At 42.4% G+C, this 13,783-nt stretch overlaps 1 protein-coding gene across 1 annotated transcript in view; it reads right to left on the bottom strand.

The window, feature by feature from the left end:
• LOC124622033 overlaps positions 1-13,220 on the bottom strand; it is a 248,164-nt gene extending 234,944 nt beyond the window's left edge. The window contains exon 1 of the mRNA XM_047147590.1: positions 13,014-13,220. The gene's annotated coding sequence lies outside the window, so the exon portion shown is untranslated. The remainder of the gene's footprint in view (positions 1-13,013) is intronic.
• Positions 13,221-13,783: the final 563 nt, after the last annotated feature.

Genomic DNA, 13,783 nt, shown 5'->3' with positions numbered 1-13,783 from the left:
CCCCGCTTCACAAAGCAGCGACGCTCCACAGAGACCTCAGAAGGTGACTAAAATCGTGTAGAACACTTAACTTCACACATTGATGATGGATGTTTAAACCTTTGAAACGCATCGTGGAGACAAATAAGCAGTGACTGGTAACGGTAAACTTGTTGTTTCATATAATAACTAAGCTAACACTCATTTCTGAAGACTTCCTGCAGACATGGCGTCATTTTGACGTCATGCAGACGATATGACAACTGTGTCGAATTTGTGATAAGGAAGAATATGAATGTTACTGCTCCTCGTTTCACTCGCTGCTATTTTAGCTGTCCTCTTAGGTTCCTGCCTAGTCACACACTCGGAAATGAAATGACCGTATGGCATTGTTGGCCGGGAGGCCCCAACCGGGGAAGTTCGGCCGCCGGGTGCCAGTCTTATATCAGATGACGCCACATTGGGCGACTTGCGCGTCGGTGATGATGACATGATGATGGGGACAGCACAACGCCCAGACCGCGAGCGGAGAAAATCTCCAACACGGCCGGGAATCGAACCCCGTGCTGGCTGCATCATAGGCAAGCACGTTACCACTCAGCTAAGCAGGCAGAAACACACTCGGAAACAGCCAAACATTTATTTCATCCTTCGTTCTCTAATCAGACGGAAATGTAAATAACATCTAAAACTGCAGAATACACCGTATTATATTTATAAGCAAGTCCCAAAACTTGTTAACAATGCCAAGACGGCAAAGAAAATATTTGCATGTAGCGGGATGCTAATCTACATCCTTCGACTCCATAAATCACAACATTATCCATTACGCTAGCATATCGTCGTGTAATATCGGTCTCCTGTCTTGATTATCATGGTATCTCTAAAAGGCTTATACCAACGATGCGTTATTAACTGCCATTTAATGATAATGGTGACATGTTTGCGGCAAATTTTCAATGTGTCGTTATCTTGAAACGGCAGACTGTAGGTTTTACACTGAAGCGCCAAACTGGTATAGGCGTGCGTAATCAAATACAGAGATATGTAAACAGGCAGGATACGGCTCTGCGGTCGGCAACGCCTATATGAGACAAGTGCCTGACGCAGTTGTTGGATTGGTTACTGCTGCTACAATGGCAGGTTATCAAAATATAAGTGAATTTGAACGTGGTATTATAGTCGGCGCACGAGCGATGGGACTGAGCTTCTCCGAGATAGCGATGAAGTGAGGATTTTCCCTTACGACCATTTACGATTGTATCATGAATATTAGGAACCCGGTAAAACATCAAATCACCGACATTGGTGCGGTTGGAAAAAAATCCTGCAAGAAAGGGACCAACAACGACTGAATTGAATTGTTCATCGTGCCAGAAATGCAACCGTTTCGCAAATTGCCGCAGAGTTCAATATTGGGCCATCAAAAAGTGTTAGCGTGCGAACCATTCAACAAAATATCATCGAATGAACTTTCGGAGCCGAAGGCTTATTCGTGTACCCTTGATGACTGCACGACACAAAGCTCTATGCCTCGCCTGGGCCCATCAACACCGACATTGGACTGTTGATGACTGGAAATATGTTGCCTGGTCGGACGAGTCTCGTTTCTTATAGTATCGAGCGGATGGACGTGTGAGGCTATGGAGACAACCTCGTGAATCCATGGGCCCTGCATGTCAGCAGGGACTGCTCAAGCTGGTGGAGGCTTTATAATGATGCGGGGCGTGTGCAATTGGAGTGATAAGCGACCCCTGATTCGTCTAGATAAGACTGATAGGTGACGCGTACGTAGGCATCCTGTCTGATCACCTGCATCCATTCATGCCCATTGTGCGTTCCGACGGACTTGGGCAATTCCAGCAGGACAATGAGACAGCCCACACGTCCAGAATTGCTACAGAGTGGCTCCAGGAACACTCTTCTGAGTTTAAACACTTCCGCTGGCCACCAGACTCCCCTGACATGAACGGTATTGAGCTTATCTGGGATGTCTTGCAACGCCCTGTTCAGAAGAGATCTCTACCCCCTCGCACTCTTACGTATTTGTGGACAGCCCATCAGGGTTCATAGTGTCAATTCCCACCAGCACTACTTCTGGCATTAGCCGAGCCCATGCAACGTCATGTTCCGGCACCTCTGTGTGCTCGCCGGAGCCCTACACGATATTAGGCAGGTGCACCAGTTTCTTTGGCTCTTCAGTGTAACAAGCATATTTCGTGCTCCATTTGTACATTACTGATGATTACATCTCACTCCTGTGAGAGCACTCTTATATGAAAGCATTAACTGTCGATAAATCTTTATGTGTCATTTAGTTACAACAATAATTACAATAAATGGCACCAAGAACTGCGTGTTTTTATAAATCGCCGATAAGCGTGGATGAAGTCTTTTGAGAGGCCCGTATCGAATGCTAACGGAAGTAGTTAAGAAATGGTTCAAATGGCTCTGAGCACTGTGGGACTTAACTTCTGAGGTCATCAGTCCCCTAGAACTTACAACTACTTAAACCTAACTAACCTAAGGACATCACACACATCCATGCCCGAGACAGGATTCAAACCTGCGACCGTAGCGGTCGCGCGGTTCCAGACTGTAGCGCCTAGAACCGCTCGGCCACACCGGCCGGCGAAGTAGTTAACAGTTCCTGCTGTTGTCGATGCAGTCACATTTGCTGAAAGTCTTGTGAAATGACTGTTATCCTAATAATGAACTGACCGGAGTATCAATATTGAACGAAGCCTTTCAAAGTCGCGGATAACTCAGTATTTCATTAGTTCCATGTTAATAATAGATCCCGGAGACTTATTGTTTTTAAACTCTTTCGAAGTCTGTAAGATTTCGTCCGCTATTATGAAATCTACACGTGGTTCATGCTCTTTAAAATGTTCGTTTCTTAATTACAATTTTTATTATTTGCCGATCGGCCGTCTCAAGCGACTAATATCTCAAAATCTTATGCGTCCTTTAACAATTCCGTGCTAATAAATTTTTGTAACGTACTTCACTCCCGTGTACTTAAATATGTCCAGGTTTTTTTTCCTATTTTGTCAGGTAGAAATAAAATGTTCCCGCACGCTCCTAATTTGTCCTTTTAGTCTGTGTAACTGGACAAATAAGACAGGACGATAAAGTATGCCATCTTCACGACATCGGTTTAACTTCTGTGCACCTCATATAACTGTGCGAAGAGTTTTTGGGGTTACGGTCGTTACGCCGGCTGAAGTAAATTACGCAATGGGCCTTCTTATCGATCTAATCGCGCCATAAGGTCAGCCCCGTCACAGTGGTTCCATTTATCTGCAGCAGTCGGAGTTCCGTACTCCCACGACATTCCGGTGGGTCGCCGAACTCAGCAGCAGCTCCGACCTGTTGCAAACTACACATCTAAGCCGTTCATTAGCGTTAAGTGCGTCAAATAAGCACCAACTTGTTTATTAGTCTGGGACAGAAACAGGTGTTGAATACGTGCATTGGAACAAATATTTCACGTCGTTTGTTCCAACGCATGTTTTCAACACCTCAAAATAAAGATTTCGAAAATCCTTTAAAACATATTCCGTAATAATGTTGTTACGATGTATATTCACTGTACCTTGTGATAATGTTTCTCTTCCGCTATATGATCCTTACACCTAATATTTCCAGACGCCATATTAGTTTACAAAATATGACAGTGTACAAGTGATATGTTACGACAGTGAAAGGAACCTGTAACCACTGGAGGTACTCTATTTTACTTATTTTATTTTTACCGTTATATATACGTTTATTTTTTTGTCGAAAGAAACCCGAAACCATGTTCTGATATCGTGCTTTGTTTCTCCACTAGACAGTGCCATAGGTTCCTCCGAAAAATCGTAACACAACACACACACACACACACACACACGCACACACACACACACAAACACACACATACACAACCACGTTATATTAACAAATGTAAATCACCTGATGATCGAGGTTAAAACCTTTGAAACGCGTCGTGGAGATGAATAAACAGTGACTGATAACAGTAAACTTGTTGTTTCAATAACAGTCATGGTAAAGCCTAACCGAAAATATTCCCATCTAAAGCTACCCTGGTTTTATACAAGGTGACTGGAGTGAATCCATAGTTACAATAATAATCGTATGGCGCAATGGTCTGTGCAAGTCTTTCTATTGGACGCACTTCGGTTACTTTTGTGTGCCTAATCTACTGCAGTAATACAAACGGGGAAATGGGGACCTACAGCTTAACTTGGAATCCTAATCAAGCGTGATTTCTGCTGACTATTGCGTCGTTGACATGTGAAGCCTGTGTTAAAACGCAGACAGAAAAAGCCGCGGTCCGACCGAGTTCGGTCGCACGACCGCTACGGTCGCAGGTTCGAATCCTGCCTCGGGCATGGATGTGTGTGATGTCCTTAGGTTAGTTAGGTTTAAGAAGTTCTAGGTTCTAGGGGACTGATGACCTCAGATGTTAAGTCCCATAGTGCTCAGAGCCATTTGAACCTGAATACTGTTTTCATTTATTTCTTTATTTATCTTTTTTTCGTTGAATTTGGTCTGAGCGAACAGCACTTGACACCCGTTGAAGTTGGTCGTTGAGTCCTCTACTCAGTTTTTTTAAACTATTGTTACAGAAGGCAGCTCCATCAGACCACCATGACTGACAGCTGGAGTTGTAAAAATGATTAATAAAGGAAACACAACTAATTGTAGAATTGCCGAAATACCGGTCTTCTTAAGGCGAGGTTCAGAATCCAAGCCAAAACATTAACGAAAGTATTGGTATATTAGTTATGCTGTTATTAAACGAACAACTACACTTTTTGAAAGAAGACCATGAACAGATTATATTCTGTGTAACAGAATATGTGGAACACACAAAAAATTCATCAAAATAACATAAAAAAGGGAAATTAAGGGATGGAAAGGAGTCCCAGTCAATCTGCTAAATTGTGTTAAACACCTCTACCATTAAATATGTACATTGAATCGGAGTTAATCGACCAAAAATAGCAAGATAGTACTTTTGAACCATGGTACCACACAAAAATGTCCATCATCTGCTCATCATTCGTCATTGGAAAATACACTTGGCTATGAAATACAGAAAGGAGTTATCACATATGAATTTATTTTTTACTTACGAGCAAATAATCATAAAAGTCAGATGATGATTCACGGAATTCAGTGCTCGACTGCATTTAATAACAATAACGTATGTTGTTGGAACAGCTGTGCATAGACCTAAGACACAACCATTTATCGGAAAACGTTTACAAGAGCAAAGCTCTTAAGAGAAGACAGATATGGTCAACAGCTTAATATTTTTCAAAACCGTGATTATAGTTTGTGTTTGGACGATTCCAAAATTTAGTCGTTATGAAGTTTATTTGGCACAACTGCAAGAAACGTAGATGGCAAAGACATTGTTTAGTAGGTGGCAGTTTTATACAACCATAGTTATTTGTACAGTCCTGTATGGAGCAGTGTGTTGGATCACGACAGAAAAAAACGACAAATTCAGGTTCATATGGTTCAAATGGTTCTGAGCACTATGGGACTTAACATCTGAGGTCATCAGTCCCCTAGAACTTAGAAGTATTTAAACCTAACTAACCTAAGGACATCACACACATCCACGCCCGAGACAGGATTCGAACCTGCGACCGTAGCGGTTGCGCGGTTCCAGATTGAAGCGCATAGAACCGCTCGGCCACACCGGCCGGTGACAAATTCAGGAAGCAGGAACGATTTTCTGTGTTCGATTTTATGGTACAAAAAAGTTGATTGCATCCGAAATGAAGATACAAGACTCTGGTTACGACTGAAGAACATTGTGAGACAAAGGTGAAATACATCCGATGAAATTATTGAATTAAGCAGAAGGAAAGGCCGGTATTACTTATAAAAAATAAACTATAATTACCAATGCATGGGGAAAAGTAGGAGAAGAACACAGTAGAAAGGTGGAAAGACCAAATTTGTCATACTTGAAGACGGCGTAGTCTTGGGTAAGATTAATTCCTGTTGTCGTTGATGACCTCCGTTCTCGCGAATGCAAGTCGTTAGTGCTAACCGCTGCTCTGTAAAGTAATACTTAAGTGTAGGTTTCTTTGTGAGAGTTAGCGAGTTTCATTCGTAATCTGTGTGTGTTCTTCCGTTAGAGATGCAGATATCTACTCAGCAGACCAAAAGGAATTATAATTTAAGTTACAGGTTTTTTTTAAAACTAGGTAGGAATTAAGAGAGTGGAAGTTAGTTATCGTTTTATTTTCATGCCGCTAAACAACTGCTGTTGTACGCTATTGAAAGAAAGACTTTGCCGTCTGACCGTGAGCGATGGAGATTCAGAGAAGAAATTCGGGGAGTTTAATTTTGGGGTATCGGTGACGTTATAAAAATGTATAGTATTGTTTGATTTAGAGGTATAAGAATTATAAGAATGATATAAAATTTATGATTTTTTTGAGGTTGTAAGGAGAGTGGAGTTTTTTGTATTATATTGGAGACTGTCACACACTATACGTTACTGAAGAGCCACATCTGTTTATTTACCAGATTGCAGCCAGCTCTTTTGAAAAATTTCATTTACATACAAATGAATGATTTTGGCTTGATGAGAAAGTAGATGTACTTACTTCAAATCGGATCACCGCATTGCTTAATTCGACCTTTCTTTCCAGATAGCAGCGTAATTTGTCGTTATTTTCAGGTAGGTAAAGAAAATTCAAACTTCGTCGGTTGTGACTGGAAATTCAACCTATGTAGTGGCAGTATTGGTTCAATATTCATAAACAGGAATAGTAAAGAATGTGTTAGGTGAGTGTTTTCTGTCGAAAAAGGACATCCCTTTGCTTTTTCGTATATTTGTGGTAATTGTTGCCTCTCAGTGTGTGACGCTGGAGGTGCAATCATATTTAATGTGAAAACATTTTATGAAATCGTGGAAAGCATATTGCTTCTCCTTGAGCTTCCACCTATATAATACAAGAAAAAAGGGATATTTATCATGAAATACTCAACAGAAAACATTTGCGTCACTACTCATTACACGTTGAAATTTATTATTTCTACTAGTAGTCTAGTTTTATTTCGGATGCAGGTCTATTGGCCATCGGTATCCCGTCAACTGAATTTCAGTTGAGTTTATTTCCAACAGTACCTCGTTCACTTCACGGACGAAGTTCCATTCGCGCCGTTACCATTCTACGGATACTACTGACGTAGTACCCTTTCAGCTCCACTTCGTTGGGTTTGAAAGACAGAGTAGTAACTACAGGAATTATAGGGGAAGGCATAATTGCAAATGTAGTAGGGAGTAGGACAGGAAAACAGATCATCATCCGCTGCTCAATGAAATGGTGAAACAGGAAAGTTGAAGAGAAAAAAGTGCTACCACAGCTGACTATATTATCTCACTGGTTTATTGGGATTAACGGTATAAAATTACTGTACGTCTGTGTACAAGTCAGCGGTACCATGACTCGATAGTTAGACTCAGGTATTTTCACAATTGACAGGCTTAATGTTATTTGCGAGTGATTTTTTGCTTTCATAGTGTCGGGCTGGTGGTTAAACTGAGCTAGACTTTCCGGGCTAGAAGACTAAACAGAGACGCAGTTCAGTGGTTTGACTGTCTCATTAAGACAAACTGTGCGGTAGAGCGTGATGAGTTATTGATGATGCTGCAGCCGTCGGGTGGGGAGCTCACTGGCTCTTTCTGACAGCACGCCGCTGTTCCCTGGCACTTGGTTTCATCCTGTGCCTTCACTTTCATGGCAGTATCTTTGCTGCTAAGCTCCCAAAGTCAGACGTAACGCACACTCGTCGCAGCCGTCCACACCGGTTGGCAGAACACAGTCATACGCAAGGATCTTACCAAAAGCATCAGTAGAAGAGCACACGGCAAACCGTGGCAGCAATTGAATATGGCTGTGATCCAGACTGTTAATGACAAAAAACTAATGACATCAATTTTTTCTTGCTTACGATATTTTTTGCAACGGGACAAAACTTCTAATTCGACCAAATATGATTCTCGTTAATCCAACCTGTCGTCAGTGGTCAAGCTCTTGTATCGACACATCGCTTAGTTTTGAGTGTTAGATACTAGAATAAGCTTTTGTTGCATATGGCACTACACTGCACTTTGAAGTAGACAACGTGTTTACGTTATTTTACTGGGTGAGACACAATCGTAAAACACGAACAAATACGCATAAATTTAAAAGTGGGGCCAGTGTCTATTAGAGGACACAGCATGGATGTACGAAGACAATTTACTTTAAAATAAAACGAAACAGCTGTGGTCGAATTAAAGACTCACTGCAAATACAGAATATGTCACAACCAAGGTGTCATATTGTTACTGCGAATGTTTTGTGATATGCCTAAAAGTAATTGTTATTGACGTTCACAGCAATGTGTAACCGCCCACTTTTCTTTCACAGTACCACGATAGCTTTCTGTTGTTACACCCCCATCAACAGGGTGACTGAAATAATTGCAGTCTTTTCGAGGCTACATGTAGCATCATCTACTGGTTGTGGCAGGCTGAAACAATATCTGTATACGATGCACTGCCGCTGCCGAAAATTGAACCATGTTACATCCTGAATGGTCAGAAACAGTTTGAAACACTTATAAAAGTGTAGTAGAGGTGGATTGTCATGGTGATGATGTTTGGTTTGTGAGGATCTCAACTGCGCGGTCGTCAGCACCCGTTCAAAGTCCCAGCTTTTACACAGCCCAATTTTTTCACAGTCCAATCTAGCAACTGTCACGAATGATGATGATGGTGATGAAATGATGAGGACAACATAAACACCAGTCCCCAGGCTGAGAATCGAACCCGGGACCCAATGGTTCAGGTTGGGTTATGCTGAAGAATAATTGTTCAGAAAAAAATCGATGCGTTGTGAGTTAATAAACATTGAAGTTAGCCAATCAGGCCGTAGCGCGCGCCAATTCAAGAGACCCGCCACAGACGGTATTGTCCAAACCAACAAGAATGCGGTACAAAAACTGGACATAGGACAGTAGTAGGGATCGCACTCCAGCCAAAAGTGAGCAGTCTCGTGCACTGTCATCTACGCTATGAGAACGACTGACAGTAATTGTATCCGGCGGGCTGCTTGAATTTGCGCGTGAAACGCCTTGATTGGATAACTTCAATGCTAATTGATTGGGAAATGGCGATAGGTATCGAATCTTTGTCTTAACAATAATTTCTCAGCGCAACCTACCCTGAAAGACCCTTACAAGCTTTTCAGACTGGTACTGCCCACCATGGAGAAAAAAAAAAATCCACACGTTTGAGGGCGTTGCTCCAGCTTATATGCAACCCCACAGCGACTCCGAAGCGGGTGTGTAAGCACCGACATGCATGCAACGGGCTACTGTGGCCTTATAACGAAAACCTTTGGTCATCCTTTACGAATGATTTTGAAAAGTAGTCGCAAACTGCCCGAAAAGATTGTAGGCAGAAAAAATATGACGTACAGAGCGAAATATTAAACAATGGACACATAACTGGAAAGAGCAGAGTTCGAAACACTCCCTAGCCGTTAGTCGTTACGTTACCTGCAGTTTTTCTAAATCTTTTAACATTTATACCTGATTAGTTCCTTCCTTGTCCATCCTTGCAATCCGACTGTACTGTATTAGCCTTCGACGGGGTCTTAAAACTCAATGTTTCTGCCTTCTACTGCTTCCGAGCTAGGCGCTTCACTGGCTGGAATGCTGGACCCGGGTAGCCATCCTAAAGTAGGTTTTCCATGTTTTCCGGTATTCATTTCAGGCTATTTCTGTAGATAATTCAGTAATCAAACTTCGAATACTTCCCTCTTATATTCTCCAGCTGCGCAGCGTCCAGTCTCTATCTCAGCATTGACGGGACGTCAGAGTTGTTTTCTGGCATTGCGCTACCTTTAACCTAACCCACATAATGATGAAAATATAGCGCTTCGAAGACAATAGAACTTCAGAACGGAAGTCAGTCATCACAGATATTTGAATATTTCAAGAAATTATTCGTTAAATCTGCGATAGCAGAATTTAGGATAACAGGTTAATCTGTAGCTTAGAGGTCCAAGTTTGCTCCATATTTATTTAACACACCTTTCATTAGAACTAAGTATAGCTGCAAGACAAATTCAGAAAAGCTGTTTTACCTAACAGACAAAGCTCTGATGAAAATTGTGGTGTATGTAGGTGTTCTAAGAGGAATAGTCAAAATTCAGGCATTGGAGGTGTAGTAAACATGGGCTCTAAAATACATAACTTAATGGCTGTGAGCACTGCATCTTCGATACTGTGAATCAAATCTGTTCTACAGCAAGCACCTTGGTTTCCATATTTTTTGAGGGTGTAGTATGGACCAAAAAAAGAAAAAAAGTATCCAGTAAATACTAGGCTCCAAAGAGATGCCTTAAGAGCTATGAGGGCTTGTTCGTCTTCGCTACTCAGAAAACACAAGTCGTCTTCTGAACAAGTGACAGTCCATGTCTATTAGACGACTATTATCTCCTCCAGAAATATGGAGAGCAAACAGCATGGAGTAGGAGAGATTTGTTTCACAGCATCGAAGATGAAGTAGTGGTCATAGTTCTTTAAGAACGCGTTCTAAAGCCCATTTTTATTAAACTTCTCTGCTTCGAATAGTCGTCTCTGTGTTATACCTGAGTAATGACCTTTCCTCCTGGGACATCATGTATATCGTACAACTACTGCCAAAAGTTTCCAGAGGGTTGGGGAGACAGCATTAATAATTTTTACCCTATGCACCTTCCACCACACAACGTTCGGTGGCTTACTTTTTGTTTACTTTAGATCTGCAGTCCATATTACTAAATGGCTAATCCGCTTCATCGTACCTAACGCCAGTTGCAGGTTGCCTATCTAAGGTTTCCAGAGGCAACAGAAAATTCATTTTTCAATATTTCGTATAATTACGCACCGAATTTTAAAAATTTTAATTGCGCATTGAGACTTGTAATCCCATGTTAAAAGTTTAACACAGTAAAACAAGTTTTACGGTTATCGACTGTGGTATGTCTTAAGGTAACGTAACTCAAGGCGCGCTAATTACCCAATATATATTCATCCAGTATTTGAGAATGAGAGCACTTAGGGACTTTCAACAAACTTTACACGTAATTTCCAACCTCTCAGAAACTTTTTATCGCTGACTCCCTCCATAAAATAATGAAAGGAGTAAAGTATGTGCTTCATTTCCTTTTTCGCTACTTATCCAGTAAACCTTCAGTATCAGGCAGAGGTCATAATTTATTAGAACTATCTCTTCTCGCGACACATTTTCAGACAATATCCACATGTATCACTAAATGATCCTGCAAAATTATATCATTGAACGACATATGATTCAGGAGGTACGGCGTTATAAACATTGAAAAGTGTGGAAAACTAACTTTTGCTTAGAATGGAGTGCAAATTACTCAGACGGTACCCATCCGTTGTCCGATAATGAGAGCACATACCGGCTTCCAACAAACTTTAAACATAATTTCAAACCTTTTCTAATCCTCTTCTCGCTTACATGTTTAACTTCAAATACTTAACGCATTATTTCACTTGTAAAGTAATGGTACATTTGATGCTGTTTTGTACATGGGAGTTCAATTCTTTACAGAATCAGGGGGTGGGGTTTACTGGTATTTCAGAAACGACACCACAGTCCGTCTGGACAGTCACTTCAGTCGTTTATTTCACAATCACGATTTTCGTGTGTGTACTATTTCCAAGCTGCATGCCCTCGGGAAAAATTACGGCCATAGTTTCCCCTTGCTTTCAGCCGTTCGCAGTACCAGCACAGCAAGGCCGTTTTGGTTAGTGTTAAAAGGTCAGATCAGTCAATCATCCAGACTGTTGCCCCTGCAACTACTGAAAAGGCTGCTGCCCATCTTCAGGAACCACGCGTTTGTCTGGCCTCTTCAACAGATACCCCTCCGTTGTGGTTGCACCTACGGTACGGCTATCTGTATCGCTGAGGTACGCATGGAGAGCTGCATCAAACCAGTCTCAGGACTGAAGACTACAACAACAACTATTTCCAAGTGTTAACTGGATATGAAGCGTTTCGATACATATCCTTTACTATTAAGAAGAAGTCATCGTGTGGAAGCATTTTCACAAGATTTGCTCAATCTGTAACCCCTAAGAAAAACCGAAGTCGCTCGCCTCGGTAGCTGCAAGGGCAGCACGGCATATTGCTAACCGAATGGGCCCGAGTTCGATAACAGGCCAGATCAGAGACTTTTCTCCGTTCGGCGACTGTCTGTCTCTTGTTCTTACATTCGTACCGTCATTACTGACACCAAAGTCGCCTCAAACACACTGTCGTAACGTCTTTCTTTCCACTGCGGAGATGGCTGCATTCGCACGAACCAAAGTTACCAAAAAATAAAAAAATAAAGTGACAAATAACCGTTAAAGGGGCGCAGTATTTACGCTGATTCGATAGGATTTATTGTATCAAGTGTTATTTTTAAACAGATGACGAGGACTACTTGTTCTTAAGCAGACGAAGTGAAACGTGCGAATATGGCTGGTACGAAGAAAATGTACTTGCCGAAGCACTTCTTCCAGAGTTATCACTTGAAAATGGCACACACGTCGAAATTACGCTTGTGAGATAAATAAAGGCAATGATAGTCAAGGCGGAATATGTAGTATGGTACTTACGGTGTAAGATGTAGATGAAAAACATAAGACAGGTGTTAGACTAATTCATAATGCACACAACTATACATAGAGGTGCAGTTGTCAGCACTGTGCTGTGAAACAATATCAACGTGGTCGATTCAGAATGGTGTGCAACAGTATCTCTGGAGACGTATATACGACGCCGGTGGATTAGGCACAACAAAGCCCTTGGGGACGTCGCTCTGAGATATGCTCGCCGCTATCACAGTGCGACGCGGCGCAGTTATAGCAGCTGAGCGCGTGCTTGGAGCGCTGCCGGCTGTATTTGCGGAGCTTTTGGTGGGCGCCTGCCAGCCCGACCGGCTGCTCACCTGAGGCGAGTCGCAGTTTCCGCGTCGTTCGGTGCGGCGTCCCTGCCGGCTGCTGCTGCGTGTTGCTCTCGCGCGCCGCCGTCGGTCGCCGTCGTGCTCAGCTGGCGAACTTTTCGCGCGGACGTCCGCACTGGCTCTGAGCCGCACAACTCCCCTCCACGCCGCGCTGCGCAGCTGCTGACGTATCGACCGCGACGCGCGCCGGCGCGCAGTCGCCGCACAGTGCTGCACAGCTGCCGCCTTACGACATCCGACCCGCGAGGCGCTCGAGGAAAGGCGGAAACAAGGTCGCGGCTTACCTTTCCGGCGACTTCATTAGAGGCAAAGCACAAACTACTGGAGCCATCCGGACAGTAACCTCCGTTAAAGTAAACCCGAAGGTTGGTTTGAACACACAATGCTTTGAAACTTCCTGGCAGATTAAATCCGTGTGCCGATTCTAACAACCCTACCACAACAAAGGTCAAAATTAATTACGATTGTAGTGTTGCTCACGTTGCTAAATATTGCATTTTCGGGCAACAACAAAGTTATATTATGTGGCAGGGAGCACAGTTAATAGAGTCATTTCTTGAAATAATGGATAAACTAGGCACTCATCTTTTCGTGTTTCCCACGCTGGTCTCGTTGTGAGCTCATGGCTCAATCGTCGAAAATGTAGGTAGTGATGATTCCAAGCTCGGATGCAAAGAGGCTTAGGTGTTATTCTGCGATATTCAAAAGTTTTATAGATGTGCTTCATAAACCATTCTTGAAGATTAAACTTTTGC

The sequence above is a fragment of the Schistocerca americana genome, chromosome 7 (assembly GCF_021461395.2).
Source record: "Schistocerca americana isolate TAMUIC-IGC-003095 chromosome 7, iqSchAmer2.1, whole genome shotgun sequence".
NCBI lineage: Eukaryota > Metazoa > Arthropoda > Insecta > Orthoptera > Acrididae > Schistocerca > Schistocerca americana.
The sequence above is the reverse complement of the archived record's forward strand: the minus strand, read 5'-3'. Positions and strand labels throughout refer to the sequence as shown.